Below are 8,496 nucleotides of genomic sequence, written 5' to 3'. Positions count from 1 at the left end.
CATGGGCAGTACATTGCTTTTCAGATCTTCTCAGGGTTATCTTTGTAACTTGGGCTTAAAACTTCACTAGCTGTGTGGAGGTCTAGCTATGTTGGGGACTGGGCCAGTTAGTTGTTAAAGCTGAACAGCTACTGTCCTAACTTCTATAATAAGAATTGTAAAGTCCTTATTGAAAAAGTATTTGATTATTTAAGTCATTCAAAAGGCAGAGGGTCTAGACAGTCACCTCCCAGTTATGTTCTAAAGAGAGAATGTGTACGAATCACAGCAGCCAGTCTCTACTACTCAAATAAATGTGCCCTATTTCATGGGCAGTACATTCCTTTTCAGATCTTCTCAGGGTTATCTTTGTACCTTGGGCTTAAAATGTCACTAGCTGTGTGGAGGTCTAGCTATGTTGGGGACTGGGCCAGTTATTTGTTAAAGCTGAACAGCTATTGCCCTAACTTCTATGTTGGTGACACCAACATTTTTATTAACTCTAACTCAGTAAAACATAGGAAGGGAAAGAGATTTCTGTTCCACTCTCCACCCTCTGAATCAGCTACTATCAAGAAAGGTATTTCAAATCCAATGCTTAAGTATGTCCTCTGACCCCAGAAAGAGTATAAGCCATCTTGACAGTAAATTTATATAAACAAAAAATTAGAGCTAAAAGAGAACCTTAGAGAGGATGTACTCTATTTAACCTCTTTTACAAATAGGAAAAACAACACATCCAGAAAAGCATAATGACTTGCTCAAGTCACACAGCTGCCAATAAATCCAAATCTTCTATACCATAAACTTATACATTAGTAAGTATATATATGTTGTACATAGCAGATGTGGAAATGGGATGACCAACACATATATTTTTGTTCATTTTCCCAAATGCTGTGAAATGCACAAATTTCAAAATGACATATGCATTTAAATGCAAAATTAAAAATGTACCCCACCAAATATAATGGTAAGTGGCACAAAAATTATTTACTCTTTGTCTAAATGTCTATAACATGGTTCACCTCCATTACTGTTGGCTTTATCACTTCTAGACACCTGTATTCATTTGCTTCATCAAAGTCTCCCTGATAATTAGTAAAGGTAAAAATGCTACAAAGAAAATGTCTTAATTATATTAGAAAATGGCCATTGTTAAAATATCTCCTCTACTTTTAAGTCCTGTGGAACACAAGGGAAAGACTGCAAACTCAAAATCATTTTTGGAAGATGCCAAGCTTTACAGGGAGATAAACACTCCAGGTTATACTTCTGTCCGGTTATATGGGAATCTTGGAAATTTTCTGCTTCCCATATTCATTTTTCATTCCACTCTGACCTAATTTACTCTATTTCAACTAAGTCCTAGACATCTAAGTATCTCCACAATTTGATTAAACAACTTACAAAAAACTAGACCCTCTGCCTTTTGAATGACTTAAATAATAATCAAATACTTTTTCAATAAGGACTTTATAATTCTTATTACAGTGCAAAACCTCTCCTGCAAAGCTGAGAATTTTGGTGAAAATTAAGTTGATACATTAGCAAGAAAATAAAATCATTTGATGTTCATATTGCCTTGTGGGTGAGACTCAAATGGTTTGACTAACTCAAGTGGTATTAAGTGGCCCAGACCTTAGATTGTTAGCTCATCTGGTAAAAAGTACTTAAGAGCAGATGTATTTTTCCTGTTAAAAAGGACATAAGAAAAATTGATATTATTTTGGTGACAGAGTTTTCAAAACAGTGCTAATAAACATTGCTTGTATAGACATAGCCAATAGCAGCTGATGTGATTGTTCACATCATTTAAATAACCTCATTATACCTACTTGTCAGCTCCCTCCAATCCACGCCCTGTGTCTGGGCCTCAAATTTATAGGCATTTTAGATGGTTTCCTTGGCTTGATTTATCTAGAAATTTGTTCCAAAAAATCAATTTTGTTGGTATAGAACCAGCCGTTGGGAACCAAATACCCAATACCCCAATTCAATGTGGACATACTTTAGTACAGATAAATGCTATCTTCAGTGTATTTCTGGTGATCTTTTCCATCAACTTTTCCAACAGTTGTGGGATTTGGTTTGCATAGATTTTTGGAGGATATTTGTAAAAGTGAGAACTCATCCAATGAAACTTGATAGAATTTGGTTGCTCTGGCCATGGCCCTTCATAACTTTTGGTAACTACAAAATCATTTTGAAGGGAGCAGGAGCAGGAATAACTTCAATGGAAAGAAACTTCACAAGATGTGAGGATTTGCTAAAATGAATTGTCATTACAGCGTCCCCTGTGGCACAAATGCAATGCTAATATTGAGAGTTCACAGGACTTGGGGTACCTGGTTTGAAGAAAAAATGACCATTTGGGTCAGAATAACCTACCTATAAAAATATAAATATTTTTGGAGAATTAAGTCTGCATAGTTTAGGCTTACTGCATACTTGAGATATTACAGTATGTATGCTGATATGTGGCCTAGGATTTCTATCTGTATGCTGCATTGTGGTCCAGAGAAAAAGGAGCTGTTAGGGGGTTTTGAAAATGGAATGTTCAAGAAGAAAAAGAGTTATTGCTGCAATGATTTTAAAAAATGGAATGTTCAAGAAGTAAAGGAGTTAATTGATGGAATGATTCAGGCAGCACACCAGGATGTTCTAGTATTTTTTCTTGATACTATGAATCTACAATTACATGAGGAACATTTTACTAGAATCCCCCATCACCAACGCCCCTTCACATACCCCATTACAGTCACTGTCCATCAGTGTAGTAAGATGCTGTAGAATCACTGCTTCTCTGTATTGTACAGCCTTCCCCATGTCCCCCGCCACATTACACATTCTAATCATGCTGCCCCCTTCCTTCCCCACCTCCTTATCCCTCCCTTCCCACCCATTACCCCCTAGTCCCTTTCCCTTTGGTAACTTGTTAGTCCATTCTTGGGTTCTGTGATTCTGCTGCTGTTTTGCTCCTTCAGCTTTTTTCTTTGTTCTTATACTCCACAGAAGAATGAAATAATTTGATACTTGTCTTTGTCCTCCTGGCTTATTTCACTGAGCATAATACCCTCTAGCTCCATCCATGTTGTTGCAAATGGTAGGATTTGTTTCTTCTTATGGCTGAATAATATTCCATTGTGTATATGAACCACATCTTCTTTATTCATTCATCTACTGATGGACACTTGGGTTGCTTCCATTTCTTGGCTATTGTAAATAGTGCTGTAATAAACAGGGGTGCATATGTCTTTTTCAAACTGGGCTGCTGCATTAATAGGGTAAATTCTGAGCAGTGGAATTCCTGGGGCAAATGGTATTTCTATTTTGAGTTGTTTGAGGAACCTCCATACTGCTTTCCACAATGGTTGAACAAATTTACATTCCCACCAGCAGTGTAGGATGGTTCCCCTTTCTCCACAACCTCACCATTTGTTGTTGTTTGTCTTTTGGATGGTGGCCATCCTTACTGGTGTGAGGTGATATCTCATTGTGGTTTTAATTTGCAATTCTCTGATGACTAGCGATGTGCAGCACCATTTCATGTGTCTGTTGGCCATCTGAATTTCTTCTTTGGAGAAGTGTCTGTTCAGATCCTCTGACCATCTTTAAATTGGATTAATTTCTTTTATGTTTGTTGAGGTGGGTGAGCTCTTTACATATTTTGTATGTCAACCCTTTATCGGATTGTCGTTTATGAATATATTATCCCATACTTTAGGATGCCTTTTTGTTCTATTGGTGGTGTCCATTGCTGTATAGAAGCTTTTCAGCTTGATATAGGCCCACTTGTTCATTTATGCTTTTGTTCTCCTTGCCCAGGGAGATATGTTCATGAAGAAGTTGCTCATGTTTATGTCCAAAAGATTTTTGCCTATGTTTTTTTTTTTTTTTTTAAATAATTATTTTTTATTGAAGGGTAGTTGATGCACAGTATTACATTACATTAGTTTCAAGTGTACAACACAGTGGTAGAACATTTATATACATAATTCTAGGTTCCAGCTATCACCCTACCAAGCTGTTACAATATCTTGACTATATTCCTTATGCTATACAGTACATCCCGGTTACTTATTTATTTTACCATTGGAAGTCTGTCCTTTTTTTTTTTTTTTTTTTTTTGTGAGGGCATCTCTCATATTTATTGATCAAATGGTTGTTAACGACAATAAAATTCTGTATAGGGGAGTCAGTGCTCAATGCACTATCATTAATCTACCCCAAGCCTAATTTTCGTCAGTCTCCAATTTTCTGAGGCATAACAAACAAGTTCTTACATGTAGAACAAACTCTTACATAATGAATAAGTTACATGGTGAACAGTACAAGGGCAGTCATCACAGAAACTTTTGGTTTTGCTCATGCATTATGAACTCTAAACAGTCAGTTCAAATATGAAAACTCATTTGGTTTTTATACTTGATTTATATGTGGATACCACATTTCTCTCTTTATTATTATTATTTTTAATAAAATGCTGAAGTGGTAGGTAGATACAAGATAAAGGTAGAAAACATAGTTTAGTGTTGTAAGAGAGCAAATGTAGATGATCAGGTGTGTGCCTGTAGACTATGTGTTAATCCAAGCTAGACAAGGGCAATAAAACAGCCACGTATGCAGAAGATTTCTCTCAGAACAGGGGGGGTGATGTTCTAAGCCTCACCTCTGTTGATCCCCAATTTCTCACCTGATGGCCCCCCTGCGACTGTGCCTGTCTTAGGTTGTTCCTCCCTTGAGGAATCTTACCCGTCTCTGGCTAACCAGTCATCTTCCGGGGCCATACAGGGAAATGTAGAGTTGGTAAGTGAGAGAGAAGCCTTATTTGAAAAGGTTAGCTTTTTACTTCTTTGCATACTTATGCCCTGTGGCTTCTATGCCCAGCATTTGTCTTGAGGTATCTTTACCACTTGGAGGAGTTATGATACTCGGTAAATTTGATATGAGGCACGAATTCTATTTAAGGGTTGTAATTAGGAAGGAAGAAGAAAAGCTATATAAGTAGCAGGTGGAAGAAAACATGGGAAGATTGATTATTTCTTTGACATATCTTGTTGTAGAGTAACTTCAGCGTATATAGGTTTTAAGCTACTACTTAAATTGCGCACACACATTAATATAATAGGAGTATAGTTACATAACCAAAGCATATCTGTAATTACCAGCCATCTCCAGTGAAACCAAGAAAACCATTAAGGCACCTTAGGCATTTGTGAAAACTTATCTATGATATGGTGGATATTGTCCAACTGAACTTGAACAGTCTGAGAGAAATCAGACAAATTAAAACAACCCATCCTGGGGACTGTTCACATGCCATATGTTCTTTTAACAGTAAATAGTCTGTAGTTTTAAGAGTTTGGAGCGCTACAATTTGCACTTCTCCAAATTCTTGGTTGAGTTCCAACAGTATAGATCCAGTCAAATTTGTTGTTTCACTGTATGCACAGGCCAGCTTAGATATCTCCTTCCTCATTCCCATGGCAAGTCCAGGAACTGATGGGATGAGTGCATCTACTGCTGTAGCAGTGCGTGGATCTTTGCTGGGGTTTTTTGATGATCATCTTCTGGCATGAGTCTTCCAGAGAGTGCAGATGTTGGAAGTTCTTTTTCATATCGTATCTTAGTTCATTTTCGGGGTAGCCCAATTAGGCTTTGATCCTCTGTATAAACACAAACAGACCCTTTGCCTACACTTTTATATGCCCTTTATACCCTTGTGTAGAACTCGTTGGAGGTTACCACACAGGAACTGCCCTTTTTTTTTTTTTTTGCTTTGTTTTTGGTATCACTAATCTACACTTACTTGACGAATATTATGCTTACTAGGCTCTCCCCTATACAAGGTCTCCCCTATAAACCCCTTTACAGTCACTGTCCATCAGCATAGCAAAATGTTGTAGAATCACTACTTGCCTTCTCTGTGTTGTACAGCCCTCCCTTTTCTCCTACCCCCCCATGTATGTTAATCTTAATACCCCCCTACTTCTCCCCCCTTATCCCTCCCTACCCACCCATCCTCCCCAGTCCCTTTCTCTTTGGTACCTGTTAGTCCATTCTTGAGTTCTGTGATTCTGCTGCTGTTTTGTTCCTTCAGTTTTTCCTTTGTTCTTATATTCCACAGATAAGTGAAATCATTTGGTATTTCTCTTTCTCCGCTTGGCTTGTTTCACTGAGCACAATACCCTCCAGCTCCATCCATGTTGCTGCAAATGATTGGATTTGCCCTTTTCTTATGGCTGAGTAGTATTCCATTGTGTATATGTACCACATCTTCTTTATCCATTCATCTATTGATGGACATTTAGGTTGCTTCCAATTCTTGGCTATTGTAAATAGTGCTGCAATAAACATAGGGGTGCATCTGTCTTTCTCAAACTTGATTGCTGCGTTCTTAGGGTAAATTCCTAGGAGTGCAATTCCTGGGTCAAATGGTAAGTCTGTTTTGAGCATTTTGATATACCTCCATACTGCTTTCCACAATGGTTGAACTAACTTACATTCCCACCAGCAGTGTAGGAGGGTTCCCCTTTCTCCACAGCCTCGCCAACATTTGTTGTTGTTTGTCTTTTGGATGGCAGCCATCCTTACTGGTGTGAGGTGATACCTCATTGTAGTTTTAATTTGCATTTCTCTGATAATTAGCGATGTGGAGCATCTTTTCATGTGTCTGTTGGCCATCTGTATTTCTTTTTTGGAGAACTGTCTGTTCAGTTCCTCTGCCCATTTTTTAATTGGGTTATTTGTTTTTTGTTTGTTGAGGCGTGTGAGCTCTTTATATATTCTGGACGTCAAGCCTTTATCGGATGTGTCATTTTCAAATATATTCTCCCATACTGTAGGGATCCTTCTTGTTCTCTTGATGGTGTCTTTTGCTGTACAGAAGCTTTTCAGCTTAATATAGTCCCACTTACTCATTTTTGCTGTTGTTTTCCTTGCCCGGGGAGATATGTTCAAGAAGAGGTCACTCATGTTTATGTCTAAGAGGTTTTCGCCTATGTTTTCTTCCAAGAGTTTAATGGTTTCATGGCTTACATTCAGGTCTTTGATCCATTTTGAGTTTACTTTTGTATATGGGGTTAGACAATGGTCCAGTTTCATTCTCCTACATGTAGCTGTCCAGTTTTGCCAGCACCACCTGTTGAAGAGACTGTCATTTCGCCATTGTATGTCCATGGCTCCTTTATCAAATATTAATTGACCATATATGTCTGGGTTAATGTCTGGATTCTCTAGTCTGTTCCATTGGTCTGTGGCTCTGCTCTTGTGCCAGTACCAAATTGTCTTGATTACTATGGCTTTATAGTAGAACTTGAAGTTGGGGAGTGAGATCCCCCCTACTTTATTCTTCTTTCTCAGGATTGCTTTGGCTATTCGGGGTCTTTGGTGTTTCCATATGAATTTTTGAATTATTTGTTCCAGTTCATTGAAGAATGTTGCTGGTAGTTTCATAGGGATTGCATCAAATCTGTATATTGCTTTGGGCAGGATGGCCATTTTGACGATATTAATTCTTCCTAGCCACGAGCATGGGGTGAGTTTCCATCTGTTAGTGTCCCCTTTAATTTCTCTTAAGAGTGACTTGTAGTTTTCAGAGTATAAGTCTTTCACTTCTTTGGTTAGGTTTATTCCTAGGTATTTTATTTTTTTGGATGCAATTGTGAATGGAGTTGTTTTCTTGATTTCTCTTTCTGTTGGTTCGTTGTTAGTATATAGGAAAGCCACAGATTTCTGTGTGTTGATTTTGTATCCTGCAACTTTGCTGTATTCCGATATCAGTTCTAGTAGTTTTGGGGTGGAGTCTTTAGGGTTTTTTATGTACAGTATCATGTCATCTGCAAATAGTGACAGTTTAACTTCTTCTTTACCAATCTGGATTCCTTGTATTTCTTTATTTTGTCTGATTGCCGTGGCTAGGACCTCCAGTACTATGTTAAATAACAGTGGAGAGAGTGGGCATCCCTGTCTAGTTCCCGATCTCAGCGGAAATGCTTTCAGCTTCTCGCTGTTCAATATAATGTTGGCTATGGGTTTATCATAGATGGCCTTTATTATGTTGAGGTACTTGCCCTCTATTCCCATTTTGCTGAGAGTTTTTAACATGAATGGATGTTGAACTTTGTCAAATGCTTTTTCAGCATCTATGGAGATGATCATGTGGTTTTTGTCTTTTTTTTTGTTGATGTGGTGGATGATGTTGATGGACTTTCGAATGTTGTACCATCCTTGCATCCCTGGGATGAATCCCACTTGGTCGTGGTGTATGATCCTTTTGATGTATTTTTGAATTCGGTTTGCTAATATTTTGTTGAGTATTTTTGCATCTACGTTCATCAGGGATATTGGTCTGTAGTTTTCTTTTTTGGTGGGGTCTTTGCCTGGTTTTGGTATTAGGGTGATGTTAGCTTCATAGAATGAGTTTGGGAGTATCCCCTCCTCCTCTATTTTTTGGAAAACTTTAAGGAGAATGGGTATTATGTCTTCCCTGTATGTCTGATAAAATTCTGAGGT

The sequence above is a fragment of the Manis pentadactyla genome, chromosome Y (assembly GCF_030020395.1).
Source record: "Manis pentadactyla isolate mManPen7 chromosome Y, mManPen7.hap1, whole genome shotgun sequence".
NCBI classification, from domain to species: Eukaryota; Metazoa; Chordata; class Mammalia; order Pholidota; family Manidae; genus Manis; species Manis pentadactyla.
The sequence above is the reverse complement of the archived record's forward strand: the minus strand, read 5'-3'. Positions refer to the sequence as shown.